Raw genomic sequence first — 14,601 nt, 5'->3', positions numbered from 1 at the left:
AGGAATCAGCATTTACAGTTAGAAGATGAGACTCTGGCCATCCTTATTGCCTTCCTCTGCAAGCCAGCTGGATTTGTGAGAACAGACAAACCCTTTCCCATTAAATCGTAAATACTGCAGGTTTTATTCCTTACTGACTCCTAGGCTCCAAGATGTAGGAAAGGGTAGGATATTAGCTTCCAGAACTAAACTTGACATAATTTACAGTGCTCTAGTTGTCATTTAAACTTCAGCTGTGTTTTTTTCTTCTATTCCAGATATTCCAGAGCTGCCCTGTAATCCCTGAATCTTACTGAATCCACACCCTGGTGATACATCAATGTCAAAGGGATGCAACTGGTAATTCTGCCTGGCTGTTAAGCTGCCTCGTCTCACCCTGTTTCCAATGGCTGCTGTCAAGGTAGGTGTTTTACCTGCTTCCAAGTGCTTTAATCTTATTATTAGTAGAAAAATAAGCCATTATTAATGCTTAAAGCCATTGTTATCTTCTCTCCCTGCCAGCCTGTTCTATACAAATATTAGTATTTCTAAACCAAAGCTCTGTACGTGTGACTCAGGCCCTCCATGTCATTAGTTTGAAAACCCTGAGAGCATTTTCTTACATAAAAAAATTGCACAGGGTAGGAAGAGGGTCTTTTTATTTACCTTCAGATATCCATCCTTGAGGATTTTCTTGCTGGGTGTTCTCAGGTTGCAGCTGCAATTAGAGGACTTAATTGGTTTTCTATGAACCCTGGGATTCCTTCATTCCCCAGGAGCTGCAGGTTTCATTAAAACCACCACCCAATATCATGAGACATGCAATTAAATTCTCGAGCTGCCAATGTAGTTGCAAAAATGGTTTTTAAAGCCTCAAGGGATAAATAGGTTGGGAGAGGAGGCTCTGGAGGGGGGTGAGCTGCTCCAGCTCCCGCTGTAGCGAGGTCTGGATGTTTGGTGAGAGGCAAAGCACTGCTCAAACCAGGTCTAGCCAAGCTGGGGCCAGGACAGGCTGCAGCCACAGCACTTGCACATCTCCTGTGTGCAGGCAAGGCCCTGTAATTGCTGCTGGACTTGTGTTAATCCATGTCTGTAAAGGCCTGGCTAGGAGATGGAAGAATGGACCACAAAATCTTCAGTTGCAAAGGGGCCTTTGCAAAGCTTTGCTTTCCAAGCAGTAGCAGCATTGGGAAGGCAAAAATAGACACTCATTATGTCTCCAACCCTCCAAACTCAGCTGAGTGGAAAAGGAGTGCATTATGCCAACTTCTCTTCCAGTTGCTTGGCTTCTTAGTGCAGTGGTGGTGGCACAACATGGGGGAAGTCGTGCCTGCCAGGTTGAGACGTGGACTCATATCCAGCCAGCAGGAAAGAGCTGAGGATTTGGTTGGGAGAGGAGGGAGATTTTCCTTTTTTCACTGTTTTTGCATCCCGCACTGAGAAAAGAATCAAAGTTTAAGATGAGCAGCCCAGCAGAACAGCGTTGGATCTGTGATCCACGTGTCTCTCCCCTTAACCTGCTCCTGAAGGCTTGAAGCACAATGAGAAGTTCCTTTGAAACTGTGGAAGTCTTAAGAGAGGAGCATTGGTAGGTCAGAAGGAAGAGACATCAAGAGCTAAACTTGCTATTTTGGTCTGTTTTTTCCCCGGTACCTTCAAAAAAAAAAGAGAGTGCATTGTAGAACCAAAAACTCATCTAGCCACCACATCAATACTTTCCCTTCACAATTAGGAGGGGAAAAAAAAAAAAAAATCCTTCCAGGTATTGAAGAAAAGAAGTATGTGCAGGGTTCTGTGGTCCCCTCCCTTTAGCCCTGGCTGTCTGCTCTCCTTTCCTTCAACTGCAGTCTGCTGAGCTCCTGTCTTCCCATGGGACGTGGACCTTGTGGCCTTGCATGCAGAAATTTCAGGAAAGTAGGTGTACGTCATTCAGGCAGTTGCTATTTTATTCACCCTCTGAGGCACTGGAGAGAGGGCGTCTTTTTCAAATAAGACTAATATTTGGAACAATTTGTGGTTTTAATTGTGAACAAGCTTGGTGTGATTATTTAGCAGCAGATGCTGGGAAACATGAAGTATTTTGTCTGGCAGGTCCTATCTCTCTCTGGGTCTAGCGGGCCAAAAGACCGAGCTTTCCTGGGAAGACCCACTGCAGGAACAGCATCCAGCTTTTTTCCCCTTTCCTTTCTTTTCTATTTTTCTTTTTCCCCCAGCAGCCGTGCTACTTTTCGAACTTAAAAGCAAAACCTGTTCCCTTTTTCCTCTTTGTGCGAGCCTGCAGAGAGAGAGAGCGTGCAGGAAGGTGGGCAGAGGCTGGGAGCACTTTCATCCTGCTGGGGCTCTGTGTGTGTGAACATCCCGAGCATCCCGGGGGGAGCCCTCTCTGGGAAGCGCCGCAGAGCCGGTGTGCGGCGCCGATAAGGAGATGAAACAATGGCTGCGACACCCAGAGCCTTCGCACAATTGCTTGGTGAGGATGTTGCGGAGTCGAGAGCTTTGTGCCTTCGCTGCCGCACGGAGCAGATCTGCTCACTGCCGAATGCTTAACTCCTTCTCTTCCTTTTTACTGTGTAGTTCCATGCACGGCTCATAACAGCGTCCAGATCTGTGAATGCTGAGGAAATGGCACTTGTGGTTCTCGTTGCTTGCAGGGGTTTTGCGTTTCCTTCCTTCCAGGGCCACTGTGAGACCTGTAACCCATCGCAGTGCAGCCCAAGCCCTGAGCCTGTGTGACGATGTCTTGGTTTTGAAAGACAGCTGTCTGCCAGGGAAAGTAGAGCCTCCCTTGGAATGGAGAATGTAAAGCCCCTTCCCTCCAGTTATTATAATTTTGCAATTAGGGGCTTTCAGGCAAAGATATGGGAAATAGGAGTAACAGTTCTTTACTAGGAATATTAAAAATAAAAAGGAAAATACAAACGTAGTAGTACAAAAAACACAAGCAAGGAAGCAAACAAGGATCCTGGAAAAAACCCTGACAGAGTCAGGGATACGACCTGGCACCCTGTTGGTCAGGGTGCTGGAAGCAGTCCAAATAAGTCCTCCTGGAATAACAGGTGTGGTTCTGTGGAGTAGAGATGGTCCTGTAGAAAGTCCAGTGGTGGTGAGATGGGTCCTCCGGGAATCCAGTGGAAAAAACAAGATCCCTTGTGTCCTTCAGCCCCAGTTTTTATCTAGCTAGGAACAGTTGGCTCCTCCCCCACTGTGTGGAGCATCTCCCAGTGGGATGATGGAATGTGTCATGTCATTGGTGGGCCCTAATGGCCCATTATCAGAAGATGTCCCCTGGAGGATGGAGGGGTGGTGAAAGAGATAAGAAACACTGCCCCACATGGATTTAATGGCTGGGCCATTATCAGGAGGTATCCTCCTCCTTCCCTGCTGGAGGAACAAGAGGAGGACAAAACATCTCCCAAAAAAACCAGCCTTCAACAGATGAAATAGAATACACATTGCTAGGTTACATAATCCACTACAGAAGATTTAGGGATGCACAAGCTGTGCCTGGCGGAGTTGGGCAACCTGAGATGTCCTTGCTTGAGATCCCCAGGTGGAGCTAAGGAACCAAATTTCTTATATGATTGATGCCTCATCTCCTCATTAATGCCACAGAGATTTATGTGAAGGGACTTCCAGAGTGCTAATGGAATTACCCACCTAAATCTCCCCCACACTGATGGCAGGGAACGCTCCGGTTCTTTGCCCTCACGTTAGTGCTGGGTGAGTAATTGAATTATTTGTTAGCTAGCAAAACTAAAAGCCCTTGATTTTTGTTGGTAGTGTTGAGGGTTTTTCAGTACTTGTTTTTTTAATACCTTTACTTATTTAGGCTTGAGTTATAATTTGAAATGCAAAATGAAAACGCTTTGATAATTTTTTCCCATTCCAGTGTGGGTCAGTGGTTTCAATCAGTAAACTCTTTTTTTTTTTTTTTTTTTTTTTTTTTTTTTAAATTATTATTATTAAGAAAATGCCATCCTGGAGCATTCCACTTACCTCTGTTTAGTGTGCCTGGTCCTGTCAGGATTTTAATGTTGCTTCAGATCTGGTGCTGATTTTGCTGAAAAGTCTTTCCCCATAGCCCCACGGCTGCCAGTTAATTTCCTAAATTCCCCTCGGGCTTAGTGTCTGTGCCAGGGTGCAGAGCTGCACTGGCTGAGCTTGGGGAGGATGAAAAGAGCAGCACAACCACTTCTGCAGAGCAGGACCGACTTCTGGTCTGGTGAAAAATGGCTGAAGGAATAGGAATAATTCTGGAAATCACTCTGAAATCAAGATGGGAGGAAACAGCTGGGGCTGGGCAGCCTCTTGTGTGAAACCACTTCTGTGAACCTTGTTCAAGCGTGTGTGCAGACACCTGGGAATGATTTAGTCCTTGTCGTGGGCCTGATCCTGTGGAGCTGTGAGTGTTGTCAGGAAAGGTGACCGGGTCGGCTGCTCCGTGCACTGAGAGGACAGCTTGTGCCTAAAAAGAGAAATACAAGTTCAGGACACTGGAAGTATGAGAGTCTGAAGATTAATGATAGAAAACTATTGTGTTTGAGGAGAGGAAAGTAAGCAGGAAAAAGGAGCCTAAATTAGGCTGCACCTCCCTGGGCAGAACGCTGAGGTTATAAATATTGTGGCAGCATTGAGAGCAGGACTGGCTGTGCTGGTTGCTCTTTGCTGTCTGTGTGTGCATTCGTGCTACTGCTGTGCTGTGCTGACAAAGCCACCCCGAGTGTCTCCGAGGTGCGGCTGAGTGCGGGTCTGGCAGCAGGACTGGCTCCTGGCTCTGCTGCAGAACACGGGGGCTCTGCATTGGGAGCATTTCACTGCTCAGCAGGTGCCAGGGATGCTGGGTTAAAAGAGCATCTTCTCAGAGGAACCAGACCTTTCCATGCCGTCACTGACTCACCCCGATCTTTGTGATCGAGCCGGCACAAGGGCTTGAAAAGCGTCATCAGCCTTCTCTGCGGCCCCAAAGGTGATGGGCAAGGGAAAGTGAGGCGTGGAGAGGAAAATGTGGGGTGCTGATGTCCCAGCAGGGTGGGAGAGCCGGGAGCAAAGCAGCAAAATGCTTGTCACTGTCAGGCTTAAGTCACAGCAGATTTCAGCCTTCAAAACCCCCCCAGTGATTGTTTTAGAGGAGCAAAATGGTCACTGCTGTGAGGAGCTGGTGCCTGCAGCGAGCTCTACCTCTGCCTCCCTTTTTTGTGGCCCTTTCCTGGGGGGATCGAGGTGTGAGGGGGAGTCAGCAGCACCCAGAGCGTGTGCTGGATGAGATCAGGCACTGGCCAGTGTTTGCTGGGCTGCAGTGTGTGGGATCACCGGGAATTGCTGCATTGCTGAGTGCAGTCCGTCCGCTTACCAGCGCAGCACTGCTCCTGAAGGATGCCAGCCAGCTGCTCCCGTCTGCCGTGGTGCATGGGAACGAGCAGTGCAATCCAGCCGCTGGTTCCAATGAAAATCCTCTCTAACCTGGAATAGCTCTGCCCTGGGAGGTGCCTTTAATATGACAGTAGGGCTGCTATGTCAGGACAAATGTTTTTTTTAATTTAAAAACAGAACAAAAAACTTTATTCCTACCCTAAAAAAGTTTACTGCAGAGAGTTAACTGAGGTAATGTTTTTAGAAGCTGAAAATATCAGGAAAGCAAATAAAAGGCAACAGTGACTTCTGGTTTGGTTTTTTCTGTTTGTTTTTTGGGGTTTTTTTTAGATTTCTTTATCTCCTCTTTTAAAGCTCCTGAGCTCCTGGGAGTTCATTTCCTGGTGTCATTGTCATAACTCCATATCTGAGTAATTCATTTTTATTTATGTCAATCCCACGTATGCTTCTGTAAATACTGCATGCGGTTCAGACTAAATGAACAGCTAAACTAAAGCCGGTACTGAGCAAATTAAGCTGCAAACTGCGTGTACAGGCAGGAATAGAGCCCTTTGCAAGAGCTCCACGGTGCCATCAGGTGTTCTCTGCTGGGTGCAGAGTTTTTCTTGGATCATTTATACAAAAAGGCCGCTTTGATTTTTGTTTCCGTAACAGATGCATTATGAGACCAGTGCTGATATCCCGACTGTGTCAGTTTCCTTGATTTTAAGGAAATTTTCTGGGCCCCTCTGTCTGCTCGTTCCTGGTTGTGCTGATGGCCCTGATGTGAACAGAGCCACCACTGAGCAGGTAATCCTAATGTCATTCAGGACTCAGACTCTTCATGCTAAACACTGTTAAGCTTTTGGCTTAATAACTCAACAGCCTCTGAACTAACAGCACTGTTCAGAAAATCAGAAATTTAAACCAGGCAATTTCTGTTAAGGCATCAGTGGGGTTTGGACATGCCTCTTTGCAAAGTGATACAGGAGTTACTTTATGGTTATGGCTGAGTTATGGTTATTTTTAGGGTTAGGATTCCTGCAGGGAGAACAAGGAAGGGGCTGGTGGCGGAGTGGGGCTGTGAAGGGATTCCCAAGGGAGGTGTGGGCTGCCAAGGGGCCTGGGTTGTCAGAAACTTTGTGCTTCAGTGTGTTATATTTGGGGAAGAAAATCCAAAAGGATGCACTGCCTTTCTCTCACTCCTTCACAATCAGTTGCTTTTGGGGCCAGATGCATCCCTTTCCTGGAGCATAATTTCCAGCTCCAAGGAAACCATTAGCCATTTTCCTTAGAATATACTTTGAAATATATCATCTATTCATTACTATCCCATTTTGAAGGAAATGGGCAATTCATTATTTTGAAATCACCAACTTTAATGATTCCTCTCTCCATGAGAATTCATTAGGCTTTATTTCATCAACTACCTGATGGACACTGTGGTCTTTGCAAACAGCACAAGCAGCTGCATTACAGGAAAAACAGACTCCATGGACATGAGGAAAAAGAACACCCCAGATAGCAGTCTAGTCTGCAAAATCAAAAATCAGATACCCATAGTTTAGGTAAATTGAAGCTGAAAGAAAACCAAATCACTTTGCAGCCTCAGGATGAATGAAAAGCCAATCTGAATATCAAATTGACCTTGCTCCAGGGGAGAATAATTTAGCATGACGTATATGCTGTCTCTGAATGTGTTGCTTACAGACAAACTAAGTGTCTTTTCCTGGAAAAAAGAAGAAAAGGAGGTGAACATAAAGTCATGAGGAAATAAGGGTTTTACTCCCAAGTCAACCTTGAGATCATTTTGGAACCAATACACTTGTAAGGGGAAGCAGCACAGCTTTAAAGGAAAGATGCAAGATTTTTCTTGGTAGGAGTGTTCCTTTATGCATAAATTCTGTAGCTATTGATGCCAGTTTTAGCACAGCAGCTCAGGGACAGCATTAATGAGTACAGGACAAGTAGGAATGAGTGCATGAGGAATGGAGAAAAAGCATGCTGTAGAGGGACGGAAGGAGTGGGTGTTGAGAAGCATATTCTGGCCTCAGTTGAAGGTACTGGAAACTTTGTTATGAATGTCCAAAATATTAGTGGGGGCTTTTTTTGTTGTTTTTTTGGTTGGTGTTTGTTTGTTTTGAGTGGTCCTGCTATAGAGCTCCTGAAGCCAAGCAGCTCTCCTGAAACGCTTGGAGTGGCTTGGTGTGTCTCTAGTCCCACCACCCTGAGAGCAAGGACAGGAGTGCTTTCATTCCTGAAGCCTCACTGCCAGGTCTCATTAGGGAACTAAGTGTTCTCGTTTCTCCTAATTACCCTGCAGACATCCCCGGTGCTGTTCAGCTTCAGTTTATGGCCCCTTCAAGTAAAGTGCAGCTCCATAAAAAGCCAGCCTAAGATGTGGAGGGTAAGAAGGCACAGACCTGCTGGGTGGGTGCAGAGCATAAACACCAGGGCTAAGTGAGAAGGTGGGTCGGCAGGAACAAGAGTGGGAAGATTGTGCCTGTTAGTTACCGCTGGGTCTCGGGGGGGTTTTGCCACCAAATTCCATTAAAATGAGAGCTTCACCCTTTAAAAGCGTCATTCAGGCGCTTGTTTTGTTAAATAAGCTAGCAAAGATTGTATTTTAGTCTCTGACAGGGCTACATTTGGGTGAAAACCATGCTGAATTATTTATTTTGTCATTAATGTCACGGAAACCACAGTAAGGAGAATTATATAGGCAGCAAAAGCGAGCGGCTCTCAGTCAGGTTCAAACAAATGGAATTGTTATTCTTCAACACCAGCAGTGGGCTGCAGCTGCCTAATGCATCCAGGAGAGGATGAGAAGTGAATGGCAAATCAGTGGAAAGGTTCACACCTGACTGACAGCCTTTAAATAATGTAAAGGGTCCCTGGGCACACGGCAGAGTTATACAATATATTAGTATTTAAGACCAGCGGAAAGACATGCAAGAAAATGTTTGGCAAGCTTTGTTCTTGTTGCTGCGAAGTTTAAAGAGCTGGAGAGTACATGGAAAATGGGGTGAAAAGCTCAAAGTGTGCTTGGACAATGAGAAAACAAAGAAATTTTAATTTGGCCAGACCGAATTTGGTTGGTGTTGGCGTTTGGCAAGGCCGGAAAGGTCCTTGTGCTGTGCGGGGCAAAGGACTCCAGGGAATGGTGCTCCCTGGAACAGCTGGGCCAAGGAGGTGACCCCAAGGTCACCTTGGGACTGGGGGCTCAGCCCCTTCTTGTGCCACACAAGTGACACCTCCAAGCCACATCCTACAAATTGCCACATCTCTCTCTGATGGTCTGCCCATGCTGGACCAGTTCCCAAAACTCTGACGCTCTGCCCACCTCTTTCCACCTGTGGAAAGACCATTCAGGGTGTCCTGAAGGTTTTCAGCTGTGTTCTGTCTTCCACAAAACAGCTTCTATTTCCCTGAACAAACATGAGGAGGAGCAGGATGAACAGAATTGGAAGCTGGAAGCCGTAGGATGAACACAGTTGGAAGTTGTATCTAGCAGATGCTGAGGTTACAGTCTGGTTCTGGGAGTCTGTGCATTATTGCAGATGCTCTCTGGACGTCTGTACAGGCTGGCTTGTACACATGTGTGCTCTCCCTCTCTCTCTCTGAATTATGAAAGGTCTGAAGTTTGCATTTCTTACCCCAGAAATGGGTCATAAAAGGATGTTTGACTTGTGGCTGTTCGGTGTGCTCAGAAAAGGGGAAGAGGATAAATGTCCGTGATCAGACAGATGGACAGACCTTCATGTTATGATTTATTTATGGCCATAAACTATGCCACCGTACGTTTCACTCAACGTGAGGGAGAACATCTTTATCTTGAGGGTGGCAGAGCACTGGAACAGCTGCCCAGGAAGGTCATGGAGTCCCCCTGACTGGAGACATCCCAAACCCACCTGGATGTGTTCCTGTGTCACCTGCTCCAGGTGATCCTGGCTGGGCAGGAGGTTGGACTGGATGATCTCCAGAGGTCCCTCCTAAACCTAATAATTCTGTGATTCCATGTTTTTCCACTGCACGTTAGGATGGGAGAAAGTAAGGCTCGGCCGGGCCGCTGTTTGATTTGTGATTCAGCAGCAGACTTTTGGTGGGACACTAGGTGTAGAGTGATTTACATGAGCTGTGCAGCTCTCTGCTTTGTCATCTATGAAATTGGGAGAAGTAGCCTGAAAATTATGTAGTGATGAGAAATGCCTTAGCAGCTCTGTGGTGCTGAGGAACAACTGTGATGAGGTAACAAGACTGTGAAACTTTGGTTTATTAAATTCTTTCCGATGTTAATGGTTAAAGTTTATGGGAACACTATCAGAAACGCCTCTGGGTTTTTAAGAAGCTGAGGCATCATTTATTCTGCAGTGAGAAATGACAGCCACTAGGAAGACAAATATTAACTTTTTGTGTAACAGTAGTGAGGATGAGTTAATGAAGGTTGAGAGATTGTTTTAGCAAACAGTAGTTTGATAGTCCACAGCAGACTGGGAGCTTTATATGGAGGATTTCATGGAATAAACTATGGATTGTAATGGTTGGATGCAGCCTTTAAACAGGCACAGACATCAGAAGGAACTTCTGACTGCCAGGAATGGGCTAATGAAATTAACTGAAAACATTTTCTCAGCAGTAGAAAAATTTTAAAGTAATCGTACTTTTAATATAACAATGGGGGAAAAAAAGCGCTTTGTTTTATTTATGAATACTAGTTTTAAAAAACCTTAATCTGGTAACACCATTTGCTTCAGCGTCCTTAGGCAGCCCTCTGACCTTCTGACGGAGCTATGAGAAGTCTCTCCTCTCTTCCTGGGATTTCTCCTCTTTTATCTGCCACCCACCAGTCTCCTCACTTGATCTCCTTTGCCTGGCTGGCTGCTCTGAAGCTTCTCCCTTGGTTTTGGTGCCTCCAGGCCATGGGGTAGGAGTTGAGCACAGTGCAGCAGTGAACAGCTGAGCCCCTCTTTCCTTGACAAGGAGAAGCAGCAGGGTCTCTTCTCTGCACCCTGGCTGGAAATCCTCAGTAGCTCCTTTAGCCATTAATTCAATAGAGCAACCTAAAAGGTGTCTCCACTAGCAGCTGCCTTTCTCTGTTTTCACTTGGCCGGGCATTGTTGTTATCCATTTTCCTACTAATTCCTGTGTCACCGCATGTATGTGTGCCATACGTCATGTGTGGCACATCACTTGGATCTGTTCTTTTTCCCCCCTAAATCCTGGGCAGAGATACTGAGCAGCATGGGCCCAATATGCAGCTCTCAGGCACCTGTCAGAGACAGTCTCTTAGGTGAGAATTTCACCTGTCACCATTTAGTTGTTTTGGCTGTGAAATGTGGCACACTGACTTTATTCTGCCCTGTGAACCCACAGGCAGAGCATTTGCACGACACACAGTTACTCAGGTGAGAAAAGGTGTGAGGAAGGAAAACCCTCCCAGATAATGAGCAGAAAACTGATTCTGCCCGATGTTCTCCTACGTGTGTGGGTGTGGTGAGTTCAGCGAGGCAGTGTGAGACGGCTGCAGTGGTGTGAAGTGAAGAGAATGGGTACAGCCCAGGTTAAGGCACTCAGGATAATGCCACTGAAGTCACCACAGTGTGTTTGTATTTCTTAGAATCATGGAATGGTCTGGGTTGGAAGGGACCTCAAAGATCATCCAGTTCCAATCCCCCGAGGGTGGGCAGGGACACCTTCCTCTATCCCAGGTTGCTCAGGGCCCCCTCCAACCTGGCCTTGAACACGTCCAGGGATCCAGGGGGCATCCAACTTCTCTGGGCGACCTGTGCCAGTGCCTAACCACTCCCATAGGGAAGAACTCATTCCTAATATCCAATATAAACCTACTTTCTGTCAGTTTGAAGCCATTCTCCCTTGTGCTGTCACTCCAAGCCCTTGTGAACAGTCCCTCTCCATCTTTCTTGTGGCTCCCTTCAGGTACTGGAAGGCCACAGTTAGATCACCCCTCAGCCTTCTCTTCTCCAGGCTGAACAACCCCAAATCAATGAGCCTTTCTTCGAGACAAGCTGCTCCATCCCTCTGATCAACTTGGAGGTCTCCTCCAACAGCTCCATGTCCTTCCTGTGCTGGACCCCAGATCTGGACACAGCCCTGCAGGTGGGGTCACACCAGAGAGGGGCAGAGGGGCAGAATCCCTTCTCTTGACCTGCACTCCATTGTGAGTAGAAGCAGAATTTGCATTTTAACCTATAAGAGTTGCTCCTGGGAAAAGTAATAAATCTGGCTGTGCTGCAGTCACAGCGCATTCCATTAACTGTGGAAAGGGAATTGGCTGCATTCCACTGGGTAAAGCTACCTCGGGTTTTCACCTTGCTCTAGCATTGTTAGTCCTCTGAGGAATTACTTGGTGTTTGTCCAGCACTTTCCTTTCCTGGCTGATGGAACAGCTTGTTTACCACAGCAGCCCCAGTGGTGACTCTACTGCTCGGGCACAGGGGATGTTCACGTGAATTTCGGAAATTATTGGTGTTTTAAAGCAAAAGGCATCTGATGTAGTGATGAGGTGCTCAGCCAAGAAAGTGAGGTTTGCTAATTAACCGAGATTCCTGTGCAATCATCTTCAGTAACAGAAGAAGAATAGTCTGAAGAGTTTTCAGATGAAACGCCCTTGTTTCATCTGTTGGTTTTGCTTTCCTATGTCTATGCATGCACTTAGGGGAAAAAAAAACAAAACAAAACAACCCTTAAGAAATAGAAGAATACAGTTGCTGGTGCTGAAAGATATTTTTAGCCTTTAGTGTTTGAAAAGACATTGCTAACACTGCCAAAAACAACCAGAGGTGAGAGTGGATCCATTTTTCCTTTCAGGGAGGCTGCTCCAGACCTGAAGGCTCCCGGGTGCTTGTCTGGGCTCACGCTGCTGCTCCACTCGTTTTCCTTATGGGAAGAGTAACATTTTGTGGCTAAGACAGAGCTCCCTAAGAGCACCAACAGCCAAATTACTCTCTTTTCTGACTGGTCCTTCAAAGGAAAATCACTCAGATCTGACTCCCAGGGGGCTGAAATCAATGTGGATGTTAAGCAACATGGCTTGGCTATCTGGGTAAAATGGCCTCGTTTTGATTAGGTAGGGAATTGGAGGATAAAGGGATTTCTTTTTCTCAGAATTGGGCATAGAATAGCAACATAAAAACCTGGATCAAATAGCTGAAGCCAATATCTTCCCCTTGAGGCTTTCTTTTGGTTCCTTTGTAGCGCATCAACTTAAAAGAGACTTAAACTCCAGTCGCTGAAGGTTGCCGAGTGGGAGGGCAAAAAATATAAAGGGTGTTTGGAGTTCACGGATGCAGCCTCTTAGGAAATTGTGGTAACAACCTGTCATCCTTGGAGTCATGGCTGATAACTCTTACATGCCTCTTGGTCTTTATCAAAATTATCTGCTGGCACATCTGCAATTTAACGATGCCGTGTGACACTTGGTACAATACAGTCACTCCAACGCGTTCCCACTCTCCCGGTACTCAGGAAGGCAGCATGGCCAGGAGGGGAAATAAAAAGCTTTTTTTGCTACAGTTTGCCCCGGATGGATGTGTTAATCCTCTCCAGCCTGCTGAGCAGCTCAGGCTGTCAGCTACCTTTGGGCGTTGCTGACCGAGAAGCTGATGCGGACACTTCCACCCACCTGCAGATATCCTGTGCTCTGTGTGTATTCCTAAACTATATTTGGAGTTAAAAGGAGAGAACAGACACACAAACACTTATTTTAACAACTCTCACTTTAAGGAGCTGCTCCTGCTGAGTGGGCTCAGGGATATGTGCTGCTTCTTGCTCCTAACAGAGCCTGGAGGCCCTGGGTGGGTGGGCAGAGCCCCTGGTGACACAGGGGATGATGAACCTGCCCCCAAGTGAGGTAGGGGAGCAGCAAAGACCTGACCCTGCACCCACAGAGCTGCCCCCAAGCCCAGACTCCAGCTTCTGTCCCAAATTTTACCGGATTCGCAGTAACTTGTTTTAGCCTTTCACACTGCCTGCCTGGATCTTAATTTGAAATACATCTGCTGCCAGGTTCCCTGAAATATATTGAAGGAAACAACACAAATGGCCTCCCAGATGTGACAACAAAAGAATATAAAATAAAACTATTCCCTTAAAGGAGAGAAAATGGGGTAGAGAAAGGGGGAGAAGCAAGGAAAGAAGAAAGACTTGGATATTTTGTCAGATATATTTGGTTAGTATTTTTTTTCAAAGAGCTTTTTGTTTTAATAGTCTTTGGTTAGAAGGAAAAACTGTTTTACTAAGAATACTGCTTCTACTTCCTTTCTGTAAAATTAATATTTACACAGAAAAAAAATATAGAGCTTCTACTTTGTGTGCTAATTTTGACTGCTTATCTTTACTCCCTTTAATTTTTTTTTTATTAAATTATTCCTTGATCCCTGTAATCCTAAATTCAAGATGAAGAAGGAACCTGAATGCTACTGTAGATCTGCCTGCTGCTTTCCAAAACATCTTACACAATTTCCAAAAATATCTTACGCAATATATGACCTGGAGAGAAAGCACATTTCCTTCCATGAAAGAAAAAGGAAGAAAGGGCAACTTTCTCTGCCTCCCCGCTCCCAGAGAAAAGCTGGAATATTGAAAATCTAAAGGCATCGTTAAGACAAGGTACATAATTAACAAATTTTTTTAAATCTTATTGTATCTAAGTGCCATCCTGGGCTTTGGTGACTTGTTTCACAAGGCGTTGAGTTTCCTTGCTTTGGCACGGAGCAGTTTGTATTCTGGAATTGCACTTTGCTGTGGGGAATGCTGCTACAACAGGAATGGGATTTCAGGGTGATGAAGGCCCTCTCCTCTGGGAAAATTTCCCCAGAGCTCATGTCATTATTTATTGTAGGGAATTGTAGGGGTGCCAACTCCAGTCATGCCCCTGCTTTCCCAGGCACCGTTCCAGGGTATTCCCATCACGGGTTGGACATGGCTCCACATTTGCCAAGGAGTTTGTTGTGACATGTTTTTTCTAGCGGAGCACTGTGCAAGGGGCAGCAGGCAACCACTGCCCGTCTCCCAGGGTGAGAATTCCCTCCCCGGGGACATAACAGCCCGACTGGGAGGAGCAGTCGGATGTACATCGCTTGTGACATCATGCTTGAATCAAAGCCTTGAGTCCAGAAGTATGATGCAGTTTCTGTGCCTGCTTTCCTTAGGAGAGATTTTTTTCCCCGCGTTGAACTGCCCCACACCTTTGCAGACCTGTTCTGGCCAGCAGGCGACTGCTTTCTCACTAGCATGATGCATTTTTAACGAGCT

The 14,601-nt window shown here is 46.1% G+C and overlaps 2 long non-coding RNA genes across 2 annotated transcripts in view; one reads left to right on the top strand and one right to left on the bottom strand.

Annotated features, from left to right (window-relative positions):
- The window catches only part of LOC120750634 (uncharacterized), a 36,800-nt gene extending 23,815 nt beyond the window's left edge, over positions 1 to 12,985 (top strand). The window contains exons 2-5 of the long non-coding RNA XR_009207637.1: positions 258 to 400; positions 6,004 to 6,138; positions 11,266 to 11,506; positions 12,157 to 12,985. This is a non-coding gene — a long non-coding RNA (uncharacterized LOC120750634). The remainder of the gene's footprint in view (positions 1 to 257; positions 401 to 6,003; positions 6,139 to 11,265; positions 11,507 to 12,156) is intronic.
- Positions 268 to 5,415, bottom strand: LOC120750636 (uncharacterized). The gene is made up of 3 exons (XR_005700082.1): positions 5,330 to 5,415; positions 3,976 to 4,444; positions 268 to 697 (listed from the first exon to the last, which is right to left on the bottom strand). It is a non-coding gene; the product is annotated as an uncharacterized LOC120750636 (long non-coding RNA).
- Positions 12,986 to 14,601: the final 1,616 nt, after the last annotated feature.

The sequence above is a fragment of the Hirundo rustica genome, chromosome 3 (assembly GCF_015227805.2).
Source record: "Hirundo rustica isolate bHirRus1 chromosome 3, bHirRus1.pri.v3, whole genome shotgun sequence".
In the NCBI taxonomy this organism is placed as follows: Eukaryota; Metazoa; Chordata; class Aves; order Passeriformes; family Hirundinidae; genus Hirundo; species Hirundo rustica.
This window is presented reverse-complemented; position numbering and strand designations above follow the sequence as displayed.